This window comes from Apis mellifera, linkage group LG3, assembly GCF_003254395.2.
Source record: "Apis mellifera strain DH4 linkage group LG3, Amel_HAv3.1, whole genome shotgun sequence".
In the NCBI taxonomy this organism is placed as follows: domain Eukaryota; kingdom Metazoa; phylum Arthropoda; class Insecta; order Hymenoptera; family Apidae; genus Apis; species Apis mellifera.
In genome coordinates this window covers 7,723,779-7,746,021 of record NC_037640.1, presented here as the reverse complement: position 1 = coordinate 7,746,021, position 22,243 = coordinate 7,723,779, and the positions used below count along the sequence as shown (strand labels likewise).

At 33.6% G+C, this 22,243-nt stretch overlaps 1 protein-coding gene across 6 annotated transcripts in view; it reads left to right on the top strand.

Moving 5' to 3' along the window:
• The first annotated feature begins 5,880 nt into the window (after window positions 1-5,880).
• The window catches only part of LOC100578314 (monocarboxylate transporter 10), a 122,696-nt gene continuing 106,333 nt past the window's right edge, over window positions 5,881-22,243 (top strand). Inside the window, exons 1-2 of one of the 6 annotated variants that reach the window (XM_026439810.1) lie at window positions 5,881-6,221; window positions 8,609-8,931. The gene's annotated coding sequence lies outside the window, so the exon portion shown is untranslated. Of the gene's footprint in view, window positions 6,317-6,395; window positions 8,127-8,159; window positions 8,932-22,243 lie in introns of those variants that run through there. The other 5 variants (XM_026439812.1, XM_026439811.1, XM_026439814.1 and 2 more) reach the window with 5 other exon arrangements.

The following is a 22,243-nucleotide window of genomic DNA, read 5'->3' as shown; positions in this document are numbered from 1 at the left end:
AAATATACATGATTATAAAGAGTACTTGTCAAAATATAAAAAAATAATGCTGCAAAATTAAAAATGATTAAATTATGGATAAATATATATATATATTTATATATTTTCCAAAAATTTTTGCTTGAAAATGAAAATTTAAGAGTTAAAATTCAGAATAAATTATATTATTTGCAATGTAATACGTATTTACAATTCCACAGAATTAAGTGAGTACATGAATAAATATTCAAGAAGCATGGATTCTCTCTCGATTATTTACAATGTAACATATAAATAGACTTAATAAATGAATCTTATTTGCATAAATATTAACGTCAATGTCAACTTGTTAACAAAAACTTCATAACTACTTAATTTATACATTAATAAAAGTAATTACAGTATTATATAATTTAATATATGTCATGGAAACTGTGTATTCAATGTAAATCCCTCACTATTCATTACATTCCCATATCCAACTTCCTTTGATTGCCTAATTACTTCAAGAAGATCATAACTAAATATCAAATGTTCAAACTATTAATTCCTCTACTTCCTGTGAATTTAACCACGAATTATTAATCTCTCTCCTCTAATCTATCATAAATAGTAATTAACATCATCCTCATCAAATTTATTCACGAAACGTCCGTGATTTTATTTTATTTTATTTTAATAAAAAAAAAATAGTAAAATCTTTATTTTAAAAAGTACCTTCCATAGATTGTAAAAATCTCTCAATTAATTTTTCAAATGAATAATTTTCAGCATTCATTTCGATTCTAAAAGAAGAAGAAAAAGAAGAAAAAGAAGAAGAAGAAGAAAAAAATAATTATTTTTCCACTTTAATAATTTTCAACGATAAATTTTTTTTTCACACAAAGTACATTCATCATTGATCGTGATAAGTTTTCCCCTGCAACGTGATGTAACAATAAAGCGAACGACGTTCTGGCGAAGAAAAATGTGTCGCGGCTGGTTTTTGGCTTCCGGAGTCCCTGACCTTGAAAAGTCGCACTGCGAACTTGTCGCGCCGAATATCGATCTTCGCCGACCTCCACTTTTCTTGCTTGCCAAACTTCCGTTACAAGATCAATCAATTTCAAAGTTTTGGATAACGACGTATCATTGAAAAAAGTTTAATACGATGAGATTTTTGAGATCATGAAATACTTATTACCGTTCTGAAACAATTTTTGTTCATTTTAAAATTCTTACAATTTTGAATTTTCATTTGCAATCTTTCTTTTCGTTCAATTTTTTCTTTTCAATATTTTTTTCAACGTCATAAAATTGATTTCTAAATTATTTTTTTTAGATTTTGCGACAGAAAATAGAAACTGATCAGGAAATTCTTTATCATTACCATTAAGTGATCATTTAATTCGAATAAGAAATGGTATGGCGTTTTCTTGAGACTGATACTCTACGAGTAATTGAAATTAACGAATTTAACAACGGCCGATAAGATACTTCTCTCTTCGAATAATTAAATTTAAATTTAATCAGATTTGTTAAGATCGGTGATTCTAATCTGTTTAATAATTTAGAATGATTCGAGGGATGCGAAACTGGTGTAACATGATCGAAGTAATCGAAGGATCTTGTGTATCTTGTGTAACTTAATCGACGGAGACCTGCGCGAGGATAATGTAATTATCAACATGTGGTTAATGGAAGACGATAGGCTAAAAGGCCTATTAAACTCGATTTTAGAATTATGCTGTATCATGGATCCAACGTCTTAAAGTGATTAACTTTACAGTAATAAGTTAAACGAGATTATTCCAAATCTATGAGTTTCGTTTAAATATTTTATAATTTTAATTTTTTTTCATTCAAATTTAATACTGATTTATCTTAACATTAATTACTTTTATATTGTAAAAATTTTAAGTGATAAAAATATAATTTTATAATTGTTCCCTTATACAATTTATGATACTTAATCTCGTTTAATCTTGTTAAGTGATCGATTATAATTAATAGGATAGAATACTAAAAAAAATATATTATTTAATAAATGAAATGATAACAATGAAAAGTAAGTTGAGAGTTTTTCTAGATATATCGATCTTCAACCTCATCCCAGTTCTGGAGATCAAAACTTGGCGGAATTTTGTATCCCCTTTCAATTAATAAAAAAAAAAAAAAGCAGATAAAGAAACAGACTGCTGTTTCTATTTAATTTTTGGCTACGTGCCTTTTCAATCATCCCCATCGTTGGAAAGAAGACAAAGTTTTTAAAAGGTGCGGCAAAAATGATTGAATGAAAATTAATAAGCCACTTTCAGAATTAAAAAATTTATGGATTACTATACTTATTAATTGACTGTCACTCAGATGTTTCTCATGATTAAGTATTTTTTCGAAGATCAAGAAATTTCCAAATTAGAAAGTTTTCGGAAATTAAAAATGTTTCGCACGAAGAATTTCGAATTAATGTGTAAATGGTTTATCTCACCACTTTATATTCACTTATATTTTCTAAACAGCAATCGACATATTACCCACCAACTTGGTAGAGTAATTAAAGTTAAACTGAAATCTTGAGAACTTGGGACGAAATTTCGCGGATGAAACTCATAGGCTAAGTTCCCGCATGGAAAAGTAAAACAAAAAAATCATAAAAAAAATTCTTGCACTCTTTTCAACGACACGAACGAATAAGATATATAATTTCCAAATTCTCAATCTCAATAATTCCAAATTTTAAATCATTTTGAGCGTGAAGAACAAAACAATCAAACGTTTCTCGATGTGATATTTATTTAAAAAAAAGAAAGAATCACGATATCAGAATTTATGAAATAAAAATTATTAATAAGAAAATTTGAAATAATTTCAAAAGTTTTCGATTATTACAATTTAATATAAGACCGATTTAAGTAATTTAATTCGTGAAACCGCGTAAAAATTCGCCAACTCGGCAATCCTCGATCTAAAATTCGATAAATTTCTTTTTCTTTCGAATCGTGGGATTTAATCGACCGAGATGGGCTCGAATAGAAAACGAGGTTGAAAGGAAAATTCTGGGTGAACAGGCACGCGTGACGTTAAAAGCAGGATTTCCTTGAAAATCGGTGCAAGGATCGATGGGATACTATCCCATAATAGGAGCTGGAAGAAACAGCGACGCACAATGGCCACGGATTTTTCGAGCGGATGATACGCCGTGTACTTTGTGCAAAAGTTTTCTTTGTTCCCTGTTGGCAAGGGCATTCATCGAACGACTATCGTTCGTGGAACGAACTGGTACTTGGGCGAAATTGTGACTTTCCAAGATACACGAACGATTTTTCCCCCTCGGTCCTCTTTCCCGTTCCCATCGGGAGAGACTAGCTTCGGGAGCATCCCTTCCTCCAATTCAATCATTGTGAAACTTACATTGTTTTTTTCCTTCAATTCTTATTTTCCTTCGTTCTCTTTAAGACCAGGTTTTTATTAGGAAAAATTCTTTTTCAATCAATTAATCATAGAAATATATATATTCTTAAAATGATAAAATTTAATTAAATTGTCTACGTCACATCACTTTTTTAGCTTCATAAATATTGTTTTAATTTCAATTATTACCTTTTACGATAAACCAAACACGAATTATTCGACTTTATTTTTTCCATCACACGTTTCATCGCATCTCTTCATAATGAAATATTTACAGAAAGATACTCTCGTTTGAAAAGCATAATCTCGAAGAATCTCGTTTCTGGATTATTTGAAATAAGAATTCCGAAGAAAAAGCAAGATTAAAAAAAAAATCTTCAATCTGAAATCCTCGTAATCGTCAAAAATACATAATCTGGGGTATCGGTTGGCCAATGGAAGAAGGAAGAAAGTCACGATATCGATATCGTTTTCTTCGAGGATGCAATTAATCGTTCTCGATCCCCGCATTATCCGAGGAGGGAGGTGGATTTAATTGGCGATTCTCCGAGTCACGAAATCGAGGCCGGCTCGAACGATTGTTCGCCCCGGGATGCTTAAAGCTTAATGATATTTGCGCGGCGATTAATCGCAGCCTGGCTCGTTTCGGGAACAATGTTTCCGAATGGGACGCATCGACGATCGAACAATGCATCGCCACGCGGAAAATGGCGGTATTGTTCGACGCCGCTATTCTTCCGCCCACGATCAAGATGGCGATGGCCTGTCGCGCGGCAAGATTGCTTTCTTTCCCATCAATCTGTCCTATCTGTGGCTCGGGATAACGAGAGAAAAAAAAAAAAAAAGAAAATAACGAACTGGAGAATTTTTTCTATTTTGTTTCCTCAATTTTGAAAATTTTGAAATTTCGATAAAAAAACGATGAGATATTAATCGACAAAGTATTTAGAATCGAATCGATATTTTTATTCCGAAAAGATTAAAAAATATTAGAATTTGTATTGTGTTTCGATGCAATTAATCGTTTATAGAATTTTTATCGATTATTAAAATATCGATTTAAATTTGAAATTATCGATTATATTAGCTACAAAGAAGTTACTATTAAAATATTATTTTTACATAAAATATAATTATCATTTCAACGTTTAAGCGTCGTTAATTTAATATAATTTATTATAAAACTTTTTAAACGACCATCGACGATACGAATGTTGTTTATTTGCAACGACGAACATTTAACAATTTTTGAAAAATGACACGCAACGCGTCCCAGTTTCGTCACAGAGGAATTATATCCATCAGGTAGAAGTTGAGAACTTTCGAACATCAGCCTTGAAAACGACAAATTCTCCGTTGCTCAAGTGCTGTTTCCAATGAGAACTGTAAACAAGGGTTGAAAACATTCGAAATTCACGAGTATGTATCGAAGACCCGATGTATTACCCCCCAGGAATTCCTAATTACGCCACTTTCTGTAACAAAACTACTTAGAATCGAACTTGATAAAACTACGCGCGGCAATCGATCACTTCCCTAATTAAGAATGAAAAGCACTTTTGCGAAAAATCGTGCGAGAACGAAATAATCCCGTGGAAAAGTTCATAACTGGCAATTAAATACTCGAGTTAAATTGGATTGAGCTTAGATTAAATTGGATGCAAGAGACTAATTTACCGTGATAGAAGGTATTCGAGATTAACGTGGATTTTTTAATACGCCGTGAAATTCTTGAGTGGTCTTTGAGAATGAAATTGTCGATCCATAAAAATGGAGAGGATAATTTATAGCAACATATATTTTTTAACGCATAGCGAATATTATGCGCGAATAGATTTTCACGAATATGATATATCAGAAATAAAAATTACGGGAAACTTTGGAGAGAAAAAAATTAATGAAAATTTTTTAAAAATTTCGACAAAAATTCGAATACATTCCATTCCATTTCCAAAAATTTACAATTTCAATTTACAATTTCGAAAATTAATTCACTAATTATTCCTTCTTCGATATATAAGATATAAAAAAAAGCAACTTTTCCAAATCCGTAGCATATCGAGAATCATTATCCATCCACTTCTCTCGCATCAAATTCGCACAAATTTCGTACCCCACGATCGATCAAGCTTAAAATCTATCCCCCCCTCAAAGAACTACCCTAAAAAGGCACTAACTCTCCATACCATAACCATCCATCTTCGCTCTTATCGTTCCAGCAAAGAAAAAAAAAATCACCAAAAACTCTTAATCCAAATTCCTTGATAATTTCTTCTCTTTTCCTCTCCCTCATGTGTTTCAAAACTCACGAGGAACACCTCTCCTCCTCCTCCTCAGAGGAGAGAATCCACCCCCGCAGCGTAGTAATTCCACGCAGCGATTCCGAATGCGTGCGAGGGAGGGAAGGGAAGGGGGTCGAAACAAGTAGGGAATCGCGCGTGCACGACGAGGAGAGGGTGAAAGAGCGGGAGCCAGGCGAAGGGGTGGAAGGATGGTGGCGGTTGATGAAACGGTTTCAGTCGCGCGACGGCTTTCGCCCCGGCCAGTCGATCGAGCTCCTCTCCGCCTCGCGCCATGAGATCGTCGACAGATCGAGTGGATCCGGTTCGCGGCTCGCGGCATCCGACAACCGACATGTGATCGATCCACGCGGTTCGTGCATCCGATCCTCCTTTCGAATCGCGCCCCGATTCGATCACTCGAATGGGGAGGAGAGAAACTCGTGGAGAGTTTCGGGTCGTCTAGATTGGGGTGGTTGGGTGACAACATTTCGGTGCACGCAACCACCTGTGTTGCTTGGTGTCCGATTACTTTTCGTAGGATATAATTGTGTTGTGCGGTGTTAAGCGGAGGTTGGTCGAGGATGGTTTCAGATCCTTTCGGCGATATTTGGTAACATTGGTAACCGTTCCACGATTAGAAGGGATAACCCGTTGCGTGGGATAATGTAATTCGCGATTTCTTTTTTTTTTTTGTGATTTTTGTGAAAATTGGTATTTCCTTTTTTTTTTAAATTTTGGATGAGGATTTATAATAGGATTTAGCTGGATATTTTTTTGGATTTTTTTGACAGTCAGATATTATTGATTAATTTTTCTGGCATCTGAAAGAATGCAACGTGTTTAAAAATTTCTGTTTTTCTTTAGATTTATCTCGGTTTATACTTTCGATACGGCTGGTTTCTTCTTCGTTTTCCGATCCTTTCCGATTCTTTCGTTAAAAATTTACGGTATTCTCGATGACCCTTGGAATTCTTCTCGACGTTGCGTAAAATAATGTAATTGTGGACATTCGTTGCACAAAATTCTGTAATGAATGGCATTGAATCAATCGTGGATCAATATATTCGAGATTATTCCCGATATCATGTATCAGAACAATACAGTGGTATACGTTGTTTCGTACTTCTTGTATCACAAGTGCTTGTTCAATAGCTTCTTCTGAGCGTAATAGCGTTACGTGACACGATGTGCCTCGGAGTTTACCCTTTAATATACTTTCACGATGCGCGACAGTAGGTTACGTAGGATTACAATCACTTAACTCGTTACCTCAGGCTTCCATTATATACAACACGAAAATAAAACTTATTTACCACTTACATCTATCCATCACTCTATTCCTCCCTCTATTGTCTCTATATACAACTTCGACGTTTCCTCTTTAATATTCTTTTCACCTATCACTCCACCTATCCATTTTCTCTCACCATTTTTCCAAACAACAAAAATCCACTGAAAGAATTTTTATAAAGCTTCTATTAGAGAAATTCGTTTTCCTTTTTCGATTGTAATCATCCTTTTATCCTTCACGCTTCTTTCGTCGCGACGAACAATTGTTTTCAACCAACCTTTCAAAACGCTTCGACGTTTCCTCTTTAATATCCTTTATATCTATCGCTTACCTATCACCTCTCTCTCTCTCTCTGTCTCTTTTTCATCCCATCCTTCTCTTTCCAAAACAAACGGCCGTCAAAAAAAAATTCTTTCAAAGCATCCACTAAAAAAAAAGAAAAAAACTACGTTTTTCCTCCCCTCTCCACACAATAGCCAACACTTGCTCCAACAACCACCTGCGCTCAAACGGTATCTGCTTAGGTGGATAAACCGACGAAAGTTGGCTCACCTTCCCCAAGGATTTCTCTTCTTCTCGTCGAAACGCGTTGCACAATCCTCCCCCCTTCCTCGCGTATCCGTTTGAAGAGAAATTGAATCGCGGGGATAAAAGTTGTCGCGGGGTCAAGGCTGGCCTGTTCGTTCAACCCAAAAAGAGATCTGTTCGAGATTGCTCGACGAGCGAGATCGAGGCGGCCGTTGACACGTCTCACGGGGAAAGGGAGGGGAAGGAAAGGGGTGAATTTCGCGGAACGAAGAGGGATAAAAGGCGAATTAATCGAGAGCTAATAGCGGTCGTGAGAGGGGATGGATATCAGGGAATTCTTCGTGGAGAATAGCCGGGGGTCAAGGACAGCGTAAAACCACCCTTTCTCTCTCGTTCTTCCCTCGAATTTATCCATCTCCCTTTCTCTCCAGTTTTCTTCCTTCTCTTCGTTCTTTTCTTTTTTTTTTCTCTCTTCTCTGGGAGAGAGAGAGAAGCAGCTTCGAGCGTGTAATATCTCCCCTCTTTGATAAATGCACCGTCTTCCGGGAATTCGAACATTACCGAGTTGTGCATAAGATGGGAACGAAGAAAAGGGGAGAAAGAAAGAAAGAAAGAATTGGGAAACGAGGCTTTTCACTTGGACCGTTGACACAAAGGTTGGAATTCGGGGTTGTTTCGGTTTGTTACAGGTTGATATCGTTCGCCTCGATTTGGTTGCAAATTCTGGAGAATAAGGGCTCCTCGTTCTTGTTTGTAGAGGATTTTTTTATTTTGGAATGATTGAGCGGAAAAGAATTCTCTTTATATGAATTCAAACATTAGATCATGTGCGTGATATTTTCGAACGGATTTCAAAATTTATTTGTTTCGATAAAGGAATATTTTAAATAAATTGGGAAAAGGAATTGTGATTATACGCACGACATTTCGAAGAACTTAAATCATGCAATAATCGCGTTATTGAGAATTCTCATAATATTATTCGATCGAATTTATTTACTATAAAAATTAAATTAATCCCTTCTGAAAGGATTACTTGCGTTACCTCTTTTCCTCCGTAAACACATATTCAATTCCACTTTTATATCGTAAAAAGAAGAAGAAGAAGAAAAAAAAGCAAATATTTGTTCATCTATAGAAACCGTGCTTTCCACGATGCACTCGTAACATCTCGATCCCAGTGTACCGAAGTTTCCGGCGGAAGTGTGAAACATCGTGTCTCGTGTTTCGTTTAAACGTGCGCCGAGCAAACATGATTAAATTGATGGGGCGACAGCGATCGTGTGCCAAGATGGACGAATTGATTTCGATCGAGCCGGAAATCGTGTTGCCATTTTAGCGACGAGAAAGCATCCGGAACAATCTATCCATCGAGACATCTGGACGTCGTTCAAGGAGTGCGCACAACGATACGACTCTCTTTTTCTTCCCGAAGTTATCGCTTATTCCGAGCATGGCATGGTAATTAAAAATGGAAAATTCAATGAAATTAATTTCTTTTCGCGAGGAAAATTTTTTTAAAGTAAAGTTTCAAGTAAGGAAAAATTAAATATTAGGTTTCATCTAATTTTTCAACCCTGATGGATATTATTACTAAAATGGGTCGTATACTTACGAAAAGTAGCATCCTTTTATAAAGAATGGACAGAATTTCGTATCACTTTTTGTTTTTTAATAGAAAAGATAAGATAATGTATAAAACAAGTACGGTAAAGAATATTTACTATTCCAAAAAATTTAATCGACTCTTCTTTTTTTTTTCATCATTTTGAAAATAATGTTCTTTAAAACAATGACAATTTGTAACTTATTATCTTATCACGTTAATTTGCAAAATTGCTTGTACTGAAAATAAGGAACGATTGTCGGGTATATAGCGTGTTTTCAAACTAAACAAATTAAATTGCGCCATCGTGAAGGAAATATTGAACGAGCGAAGGTTAAGTCCGACTCGGCGAGCAATTCTAATAAAAATATTGAACGGGGAAAATATGGAGGAGAACGATATTTATTTGCTCTGTTTACCCGACCTCTATCCTCCTATTCGAGATTATTGGAATCGATATATCGAACTTTAATAACGAGATGTACGTATAATCTTCGATTTTTCGTTCGGCGAAACCATCTTTTCGTGATGAAATTCTGAAATAAGTTAATTACCTTGTTCTCGGTATAACAAACGATTGTTTGAAGATGATAAGAATATTCATTTAATTCAAAATATTAAAAGACGATCTTCTATTATATAAATAATACATATAACAATCTAAATAAATCTGCAATTGCGAATAAAGTTTAAATCGACAACGATTTACACTATTAATGATTTTCCTAAGGGTGAAAATACATTTGAGAATTATTTGAATTATATAGAATTATATTTTTTACAAATGGACACCACAATTGAAAGTAATTTTCACCCTCTTACAATGTTTATTTGCGAAAAAATATAAACTTTCACTCTCTTGCAGAGCGATATAATAAAAAAAACTTGAAAAACATTAAGATTTTTTTGTCTTTACACGTTTCTACACAATTCAATTTACGCTTTTTTTGCAATATTTAATCAAGAACACATAAAGATGCACATCCATATACGTCCAATTACGTAAGGAAAATTAAAAAATTCAAGGATCTCGGACTCGACTCACAAATAAATTCATCCCGTCAGAATTGAGCGCACGAGGCTCAAAAGGAGGAAAGAAATCCAAGGGAAAACGGGGAAAAAATTATTCTGGTAATCGAGGAGGGAGGAGTACGAAGACTCGTCCGATATTGAAGCACGTGTACCTTTTACGTCTTCGTGTGTTGTGCAGCGATTCACTGTTGTAATACGAAGACTTAAAAATGCTCGTGGCTTTAATATTGGCTTTGTTTCCGATTTCTGCCTCCCTATTTCTTTCGCGAAATTTTTTTTCCGTTCGAGTGTATTCCGACGAGCGGAAAAAACACGTAAAAAAAAAAAAGAAAGGAATAGATAATAAAGGAAAGAGGGAGGATTGATCGTTATTGCGAAAAAAGAAAAACGGAGAAGAGATGGAAAGGAATTATCGATTAATACGGAACGAACAGTAAACGCGTTTCGAGTAGAAGATCGACACAATTAAAGGGTTTAAAAGAAAAGTGATACGTATTATAATGATCGCGTATTTTAATACAAATTTTAACTAAAATTAGTTGAAAATTTTAATGGAAAAATTCGATAGAGTGATAAAAAAAAAAAAGAACTTTTGGATGATGCAAAAAGGACTAATTGTCTTTTGATTGAATTTCTCTACGATTCTTTACACAATCTTTTATATAAGGATAATTGAATATTATAATAACAATTAACGAATATTATCGATGAAATTATAATATCTCTTGGATTCATGCAAAATTTCAAAATAAAAAATCTTGTCTCTTAATCTTTGGTTGTTGTAAAAATACACTTGTAATATTTTCTCCATTGAACTTTTCCGCTACTTTTCCTCATGTGCATTTTCCACTTTTTTTTTCTTTTTTCATTTTTTTTTTTTTTTTTTTTCAATTATTTCCTGCACGCTTAACGGAATTTTAATTTCCATCGGGACGTGGACCCACGCAATATCATCACACTGATATTAAATCCGTAGCGTGTATTTTAATTAAGCCGTGACAAACGATTCGCATGTAATTCGTTTACCGATTTTGAACGAACTTTTATACCCTATTTTATTTATTTTTTCGCTCGTTTTTCGCACTTTTTTTTTTCCCATCATCGTTGTCTTTATTCATTGCGCGCTTAGTTTCGTCGCGCGTAGATTTTTTTTTTATTATTATTCAAATCGTTGGAACGTTGGTTTCGAGAATCGGCACGCTGTTAATCGGACGTCAACCTATTTCGTGCCGATTCGTTATAATAATAAAAAAAAATTTTCGGCGACGAATTCGATCGAATCGTCCTTTTATCGATCATCGAGTCGTTCGATGCGGAAAAAAAAATTGTTCGCGGAAAATGCTTCGCGCCCTGGTATTTATCGTTTTTCGAGGGTAAATTTTTCATTGGAGAAAAAAAATAAATATCGAAGATAAAACATTTCCCCGAATTAAAACAGCTGATACGATAAAATATACAATGGGAAATTTTGTGATAATAAAACGAATTTATATCACACGAAATAAAGGAATACAGAAGAAAATAAAATAAAAAAAAAAGAAGAAAATTATTAGCGACAAACTAATTTATAATATCTCTACGAAGATTAAAGATGGTTTATTTTATGTATAATAGAAAAAAAAAGAGGAAGGGATTAAGTAAATTTCAATATGAGTAACGCGTAGAACAATCTATGTCAGGGTCTCTCGCTCTTGCGAAGGGTAAACGAGATAGGGCTTGCAAAACCTATTATAGATACACGAGTACGTAACTTTGAGAATCCCACAGCGTTACGTAGGATTAGCCCCGAAATTTAACAAAGAGTTGAAACACAATAACAACGGACCATGGTCGTAGAAAGCCAACTCTCAACCTCCGCTCAACTTTCAACCCTTTATTTCACGATCTTCTGTGCGCATTAACCGTTCGAAACCTGTTCGCTCTCCTATTTACTTTTGAATCGCGAGCTATTACAAAGAGGAGAGGAGGGAGAGAGAGAGAAAATATAACCAAAGTATATAATTTTTTTAATCAAATTTACAAAAATTACAAGTCTCTCTCTCTTTCATCCCTCATAACCCACATTCAAAATTAAAACTGTAGACTCAGATTTATAAAAAGTATTCACACATACTCACGTCACCTTAAATCTCTTTAAACCTCCTCCTGATCGGAAAATAATCACAAACCAAAATGGGAGAAAAATTGAAATAGATTTTTAGAAAATTGATAGATGGAAGCACGATAATAGAAACTATTTCCAAGCGCTATGATTCTCGATAAAAAACAATCGGCCACTGGGGGTCATTAGCGAGGAACTGGGTTGTGGATGGGGTGGATTTGCGTGGCGTTGCGTGCCACGTCGTCGAGTGCCACTCGCCTCGCCTCGTCCTCGTCCCGCCCCTTTATTTTTCTCGTTTTCTCTCCCTCTCTTCCTCTCCACCCTTCGACGACGAAAGGTTGGTTGCAGGCCAGCAGGTCGCACACCACCCCAATCCAACCTGCGGCGTTTCGTAGGTGGCATGAAAAGTTGGCACGATGTCTCTAGTGCGCCTTGACACCACTCTCGCCGCTTGTTGCGGCTGTCCCGGGGGAGGGAAGGGAAGGAGAGAGGGTGGCGACCGGGAAATTAGATTTCCTAATTGTTACGTTACGAGGCCAGTAGTCGGTAGGCTGGGGTGGAAAATTTTGGCGAGATAAATTGGGTTTCCGTGCATTTGGGTGGTTTGTAAATGTAATGGTTCTTTTTTTTTTTTTTTTAAGAGAAATATGAATTTGAATATATACAGATGAGGATATACAGGTGCACAATTTTGATATTTATGTAGAATTTGTATTTAGAAGAATCGAGTGAATTTGTATTAGTAAAATTTGTTTTGTAATATCATATAGATTTTTCGGATCATCCTTGTGAAAAAATTCTTTGTTATTAAATATATAATATATATATATCGAGTTTGTCATCGATAACAAGTGAATTTGGACGATTCGAAATTTTTTCTTTGAATTTCAGGATTAAATTAATAATCAAAAAGAAAGTTTAAGTATGTAAAAGAAGAAGACTTTCGTGGATTTGTCTCGAACAGATTAAAATCCTGAATTTTCTTTTTGATCAACGTTTTCTTTTTTTCTCTAAGTGAATCTTTTAACATTCGACAAATTAGTTTCATGTAACATGTTTCAAGTTTGGTAAAACAATGGCATCCAATAAAAATAAAGATGTTCGTAGTTGTTTGTCCATCTTTTAAATTCTCAAGAGACTTCAACATGCAAATTGAGGTAACCAGTCGAAGGAGTTAGTTTTTCGCCGCGCCGAGCGTTGAAACAGGGTTGGTTTGGCGGTCTCTGTAAAAATTTTAATAAACAAACGTCTCCCCTTTATGACAAATGTTTTTATTTTCCCGTTTCTTTAATTTTCGCTAACTCTTTGGTGTACGATAATTGAGACAGAACGCGATGAAAGGGTTACTTTTACGAGAAGACGACTCTTTTAACTCTTCCACGAGAGTATTTCCTTTCAGGAAATATTAGAGAAAGGACATGAGTCAACACTTCTGATATTTAAGGAGAAAGCTTATTTGGAAGATAAGCTTTTTCGAAGACGAAGAGTTGTTCTCAATTCGAAAAGTTGTTCGAAATTCGATGAAGTTTATTTATTTTTTATGATAATGATGATGATTGGTGGAAGGAAAAAGTTTTTAGATTCTTAAAAGATTACAATTGTACTCAACTCAAACCTAATCTACATTTCATATAACTAAAACTAAATACCTATACGTTTTATCATCGCATTTTCATTATTCAAAGATAATGATTGTCATTAATATCTCAGATAATCAAAATTTAATGGAGCAGAATTTGTTGTTCGACTGTTGTAATGAGATTATTTCACGATAACATTGCACGCTTGGAAAACTAGAATCAATGCATTAATAAATATATATAAACTATTAGAATTTTCATCACAAGATTCAAAATAAACTATTCATGATTTCATATATATAACGATCAAAATCTCCATTAGAATCGTTAATGCCAATAATTAAAAATTTCAATATCAAACTTGAAATATTGAAATACACGATAAAATTCTAAAATCTGGAATAAAAATAAAAAAGAAAAACAAAATCTATTTCAGATGTATAATTTTTTTTTTTAACAGAAAGACGATAATAACAATTTACATTACACCTTATATATTTTTAAAAGAATACTTCGAGATTGACGTGATATAGCTGTACATCATTTGAGGCGTATTTATTTTGCTCACCAACGAATCTCGATGCTCGTTGTAACGCCTCGAGCTTCTGTGTTCCGCGTTTTTTTCTTCCTTCTTTTTTTCTTTCTTTACTTATTACGAGACACGAGAACGCGCGCCGGAAATATACGCTGTCAGTGGTGAGTTCCGGTTGCCGCGATACTCCTCGTTCCGCGGAACGCGTCTCCCGGCCCCCCCTCGGGAGTTTTCCAAATTTGTTCCACTTTCTAAAGACATTTCTGAAACACGACGATGCGGACGTGTTCCTCGAACGCATTAAGGATATTAAATATCGAATATTCTACGAGAGCTCTACTGGAAAGTGAAAAAGAAAAAAAAAATTTGCCGCGCATCCTTTATTCTCCAGAGAGTGTTTTCTTTCCTTTATTCGGCTTCGATTCCAAGCGTATTTAATTGAAATTGATCGCGAAGTATATGATATTTTTTTCTTTTTTTTCTTTTTTTGAGAAGAGATCGAAAAACTGTGACGGATATCGACGCTGTAATTTGATTGCATTTTCGTATTATTGCGAAGGAAAATTTCACTTAGCTTCTGGATTAATTAATTCGAAACTTGGATCTTAATTTATGATCAGAACGATGATTTATATGATACGATATATGAATTCTTCTCGATTCGATTAATATTAAATTATTGGCGATAATAATTTTCCTTCGAAATCGAGATCATTCGATATCATATATTGATGCGAAATTCAGTTCTATCTATGCACGAACTAAGCTCCTAAGCAAATTAACTTTCAACTATGGCATAATCACGTGGTATTAAGTTGTACACAAAATCCCCACAAGCTATGAAGATATACCTGGTGTGTACCCAAACCAAAATAACTACCCTATTGAGCTATTATTTCTCCTACACATGAATGTGTATCGTGTATCGAGAAGCACAATTTTCCAATCTGGTTCGATTCGATCGAATCATTATCGATCAGAAATTTGAGATGGGTACGAGAGAAATATGGAAATCCATGAAGATCCACAATCTATCGATAATATTTAATTATACGTAGTTTTCTCGATTAAAATAATTTTCTAATTTCAATCTAACGCTACCATCTGTTTAACTTTTTAATTTCAATGATTATTTTCAATAATTTCAAACTTTTTCACAACAATCAATCCGAATCATTTATTATGCTTCTCTTAATCTGATTCATATTATATTCCACTGCACGAATGATTAACAATAAATCGTTGGATTACCTATTGGACCAATTGATTAATAACTTCTATTAATTCAGAAACAGATCCATCGGATCTCATAATACCACGTGTAAAATATTCAATGTAATATAATCTTTCCACGCTCCGGTTTATCAGCTGGAAACGTTGCATCATATTTATTTAAGAAACCAAAAAAAAAACGATTAACATGTTTTTTTTCTTCTCCTTTCATCGAGCTGGAAAAACTCATCACCCGCACAAACTTCGTAGTATTCCTCGAATATTGCAAATTTCGATAATTTATCTTCCTTTGAGAAATAGATACGAACTTTGTTTCTATGATTTTTCAATTTCCATTTCCCATTTTTTTTCTGTTTTTTCTTTATTTTTTTTTTTTTTGGATTTTGAATTCGATTGATTTTTTTATATCAAATATGCACATGTATAATTAATATATATTGTTTTAATTATATGAATATTAAAATATAGATATCGATAAACTCATATTTCATTTTCTGCGATTGTATTCTATGACAATAAAATACTTGAATATTTGAATATATTTAACCAAATAATAATTTTCCACGATAAATGTGAATTGTAAGTTTGCGAATAATTAACGATAATATGAAATAAAATATAAATATGTAAATACACGTGTACTAAAAATTACACGGATTAAAACACGGATATATATTTATATATAGATTTTTCAAGATATACAGACGTTAAAAAAAAAAAAAATTCAAATTTTAATCCAAAAAAAAAATTGGAATATTTCAGATGCGATTAGTCGAGTTGCGGTACAAACAACTCGAACGAAGATAAAAAAAATTTAGTTGGAATTTAGAGGTTGGGGATTTTTAAAAAAAGGGAGGAGAGCATTAGAATCATTCCAAGTCGACCACCCTTCTTCCCGTAGACAAAACGACCGCTGCGAAACAATGAAACGAGGTGACGACGTTATAATAAGAAAAGTTCAATCGATCTTGGAAACAACACCTCCTCTCCTACCTCCTCTCCCTTCCCGATTATTTTCAACTCCACCTCTTTATTTCGCCTCGATTAGAGTGTAAATGATCCCTTCTCCATTTTCCTCCAAGAACTTCGTGATTGTCCTTTGTTCCTCCTGTTCGAATAGTTTGCGGATAAAAGCGGGAATGGTGTTGTTCCACGGAAAGATTCTCGTTTCTTGAAATCGCGAATGGAAGTAATAGTCTCTTTAAATTTCAACGCGAGAGAATTCAAATTCGAAAAAATTGGAAAAGATCGATCGTATATTCGCTTTCGTATAACGCTAACGTTAAATCTAATTTACATATATACGTGAATATTTTATCTAGAATCATTCTATCATCTAGTATAATTCAAGTATCGAAGTGAAAATGATGGTATAATTTTTGAAAAATACTTTACTTTTTTAGGTTAAAAGGCGTTCGAAAGGATAAAAAAGGAACAAAAATTTTTCTATGTATCCGAAATTTTCTTTTATAGAAACGGGTGTTCAATATAAAATGAATTTCGTAATATTTTTCGCCATTTTCCCCCCGTATTTATCAAAAATCAATCAATAAGGGGTGCTTGCTATATATTTCTGATACAATGAATAAGTTAATTCGCTTCTTATTTTTATTTTCATGATTTAATTACGTTAAATTTTTTTTTTGTATCTCAAGTTTTAAGTATAATTTTATTTGTAATATTGTTGAGAAGGCGGGATACTTGTCCATGGAATTAGATATTTAGTATAACATTTGACTATTGAAGAAACTCTAATCTCTAATTAAAAGTTGGAAGCATAGGAATGTCTTTCTATATTTCCACCCTCGTAATCCACTACAATTGTACAAACTTTCGAATAGAACGTCCTACTTAGAAATCCTCGCTTATATTCCGGATCACCCAAACCTTTCAAACTTTTCCAATTACAATATCCCCTAAACCAGCATTCAAGACTCAAAACTCATCAATACTGCCAATGTTACGTGCTATTTTAATTGTACAACATCGTGTACGTGTATCAATAATGAAAATACGAACGAATGCTTCGTGCATTTATGATAAAATTAATTAATGATCATAAATGTGATGATGGAATAATAAATAGATAGAATAGAATTTATTTATTGTCGTAAACTTGGATCTTTTAAAACATATACAATAAAAAAAAGAAAAAAAAAATAAAAGAGGAACGAATATAAAATTCTTTTATTTTTGATATCGCACAAAAAAAGCGAACGTTGAAATCAAGCGATTTATTTGATACTTTTGAAGATATTGCTCACGCGATATCTGCTTTTGATTTGGCATGGGGCGAGAGATCGTTGAAGTTGCTAGCAACAAGTGTGGACACTTGATGAAATTGATTTAAATCTGGATGTGTCTGTTTCGTATAATGGCGAGTTAAAAAAAAACAGAATAAAGTATAATTTCATATGGAATTTCCTCTTAATAAAAAAGAAATTAATTTATTCGATTAATTAAAAATTGAAGATATAATCAAAAGATACGATTCGAAATAATGCAAATTATTTATATATAAAAAAAAGATGTTATAAAAATCTTTTTCATCATTCAAAGAACACTATCTTAGATTTCTAATATCTGTACAACAGAAATGATTTCCTCCACGTCTTTCCATTCCACGTTTCATTTAGTCGAATATCTTTCCAGATGCGAAGTTTCTCCTTGGAAACTGATTTGCAACGTCGTTGTTTCATCTCACGGTTAAGTTAAGTCTGCCGCCTTTCCCGGAACAAAACGAATTGCAAATGCGTTCATTACTCCGTGCTTTCTTTTATTCATCGGGCATAACTAATTTCCAAGGAAGCGGTTCGTTCTGTTACCCCGAGAATCGATCGAAACATTCGTTTTTTCAATCCTCGAGAAGAAGAAATTCACCCTTTTCCACGACTTTTCTCCTCGCAAAGTTTAATCAAATATTTACCGTATTCGCAATAATATTTCATAATAGTAATCGAGTTTTTAAACTACTTTTTTCTTTCTTCGTTCTCATATTTTTATTATCCTTCTAAGTGATATTATATACTTTTTTTTGTAAAGGAGAATTTTCTTTATCTACTCATTAAAGAAAAAAAAAAAAGAAAATTCCTTACTTTTCTTAAAATTTTTTCGATTCAATTTTATTCTTAGGATAATAAAAAAATGTGTTGAATGTAAAATGCAATTCTTAATCTTTTTATGTACGCACAGAACTATGCACTTTTTTTTTCCCTTTTATTATGATTAACATCGTTGAAGTTAAGCGAATGATTAAAGTAAAGTGACGAATAACACGAATAATCGGTTTACATGGATTATCAATCGAGAAAGGGCGTAATTTGTTGAATTAATTCCATCTAATTTCGTTACACTCGTTCCGTCGGTTTAACAGATTAATTCCGTCAGCTGCTTCAAAACGAATACCTCAACGCCTGTAATTTGCGAATTAGAATCCGCCTTTGATCCCAACCCATTCGAGAATTGCCCTTATTAGAATTAAAAGCCACAAAATTGGTTCCACTTCAAAAGAACGCATCGAGAATAATTTTGGGGAACATGTTTCTTTCCTGTATCTCCACGTATTTCTCTCTTTTAATGTTTTCTTTTTTATAAAATATTTTGGCAATGTTGAAGAGATTTCTACGATAAAGAAAAATTAGAGAAGAGAAAATGTTTAACGATTCTTGAGATAAACGAAATTATTTAAAGGAATAGAAAACTTTTAAATTTTCTACTTGTTCCCTATTATGTCGATCCACGTTACAATTGAGAGACAGTAAAAAAATTTACAATAAATTAAAAAATTGAATTTACATATTCTCTGATAAAAATAAGAACAAATATATTTTTCCTAATTTTCAATTCGATTTAATTATTTGATTTTTAACTTTAAAACATCTTTTAATATCTTTTGGATGGCATATTTTCGGTTAAATGTTTCGTGTATTGCGCTCATTCTAAACACAGTGGTTCAAAGGTTATCAAGAGCGCAAAGAATACACGTTTCTTGCCGCGTAAATTGGTCTTGTAGAAAGTAAACACGCGAAAGAAAGCAAAAGGGATGGCAGTAGGCGGTCTTCGTTAGTTTCAAACGGCCGACAGGCCCTTAAGATGTCAGTTCTTGCCGCTAAAGTTCTCGTCGAGTCAGGAAGATAGCCCCCATACGACACGTTTCCTCGTCGCGGAATCAACGTTTGTCTTCTTCCTCGCGCCAGTTTCCACGAGAAAAATACGGGTAATTTTTTAACGAGACTAAACACGAGACGCGGTTGAAATAAAAAAAAAAAAGAAATTAGCAGTAAGTGATAAATCTCACTTGTAATTTTTTGAAGGAACAAATCGATACAGATTTTTTGAACGAATAGAATAAAAATTGATATATTTTGAATTATTTTTTTTTTGAAAAAGTTGAAGAAAAATTCGATCATTTAAATAAGAAATGATCTTTTTTGGAAAGTTTGAAAAATATTTTATACGAAGGATTTTTTACAATAACGGAAGGAACGAGGAAATTATCCAGAATTTTTTTTTTGAAAAGATTGAAAGTCCTCCTCCCGCTGGTATTTATAATTACATGTGAATCCAGCGGCAAGAAAAATCAATATCATCCGAGAGAACGAGGCTTTCCCAACGAAACGTTGGTTTCACAATTAAAACTTGTCTGGTGGAACAGTTAAAACCGACCTAATTAACGATCGAAACTTTCCATAATTTTGAACGATCCCCGTACAATCGATTGTTTCGTATCAACCCGCACTGAATAAATACCTTGGCTCTTCGCTTAAATTTTTTTCCCCTCCCTGCCAATTCTTTCTCAATTATCTTTTTTACTGTTAGAAAAATGTACAGAAGAGAGAGAGAGAAAGAGAAGAAGAGAAGAAAACGTCGAAAGGTCGAAAAAACCGTTGGATGAGTGAGTTGTTTCGGTGAAAATTAGAAAAAAAATAAAAAAAAAAGGAAAAAAATAGGAAGCGAGGAAAAGGAAAATAGACAAAAGTATTCCATTGACCCGATTCAATCGTCGATGTTCACGTTCGGGAATGTGTCCTCTGAAACAATGGAGGATTCTTTAACCCTTTCACGACTAAAATGCATATTTTCTGAATTTTTTTTGAACGTTCACCGAATTTGTAAATATGAGAATTGCTCTTTTTCATTTAATTCTCTATTTTTTTTAAAAAAAAAACTCATGATGAGATTTTCTCAGAGAGAAAGATAATGAATTTTAGATATTATAAATTTCAGATGATGGTATAATAATAGAAAAAAAAAAGGTGAAATTAAAATTTTCATATGAAATAGCATAAATGTGTTATTATTCAAATAGAGATTCTGGTTGCCACGAGAAAGAGTTAAGCAGGTTTGTATCCACGTATCAACTCGGAATCCTGATCAATCGAAATAATCCAACCCATCTCCGAATGTCGTTTTCGATTAATCGTGCGATCAACCAAATTATTTGCATAATCGAGTGAACCAATGAATATTTGCTGTCCACTGCACGTATCGGTCGAGGGAAAAGCCTTTTAAACCAAACCATTGCGATACGTTCACACGATACAATATCGAACAAGAAAATCTTAATCTTTTCTTTAATACTCAATAATTTGACAATAAAACTTTTATTCGAAATATTCCATCCATGATAAAGGAGATTAATTATTATCATCGATCGTATTCAAATTTATAAATCCTCGACAAATCTTCGTTTAAATTTTATTAAACCTTTTACCTCCTATTAAAATTCTCTAATCGAAAGACAAATGAGCATTGAATTTTGAATCCACTTTATTTTAACCATTCTCTCGATTAAATCGTAAATGAACGGTTTGATTATCGATCATCTCACCGCTTCCTCATCTCTTCATCGTCAACGTGGACAACAACTCGACGCGCAAAATTGTACACAGAGAAATCTCTGTTGCATCCGCAGGAAAATAATTTCCTCCAGGCCGTGTTCTCCACGGGTCAGAGAGATTTAGCGGCGCGAAGAAGTTGTCCACGTTGGATAAAGCGATTTAAGTTGTTCGATCCCAGAGGGTAGTACACCTCTTCGTCTCTCACGCTCGTTAAAAAACTTGGTGACGAAGTTTTCGCGGGATCGACGAAAGTCGCGTACACCATGCTCGACGCGAAAAATTTCGAGGGAAAAATCGACGAGCGAGCGGGTACGTCGACTTCTCCCAACTGAGGCGACTGTGATCGAACATCCGTGCCCTCGTTAAATATGCGTTTAAACACGGGAGAATGCCTCCCCCCGAGAAACGAATTTTTCGAAGTGGAAATCGGGATTCGCGCGTGATTTTTTTGTCGAATTGATGAATGATTTGGGATAATGGATGATATTTAATTATTTCGATAATAGAATGGTTAAAATATTGAAATTAAATGTGAATAATATCCTTATTTATAAAAATATGAACATTAAATGACGTTATTTTAAAGATTTGTTTAACAGTGTACAACAAACATTCGAAAATTTTTCCTTTATTGGAGAAAGATTAAACATTTTTACATATTCTTTCAATTCTTTCGAAGGATTGTTTTTAATAATTTATATTAAAATTATAATATATAATATATTTTAATTTGAAATAACTGTAATCCATTATATCAAAAAAAAATTTAAAAATAAAGATTCTTTATTTAACTCCATCTCATCTTCATTCATGATAAAAGATCGAATCAGATCTTTGATTCTTCTCGAA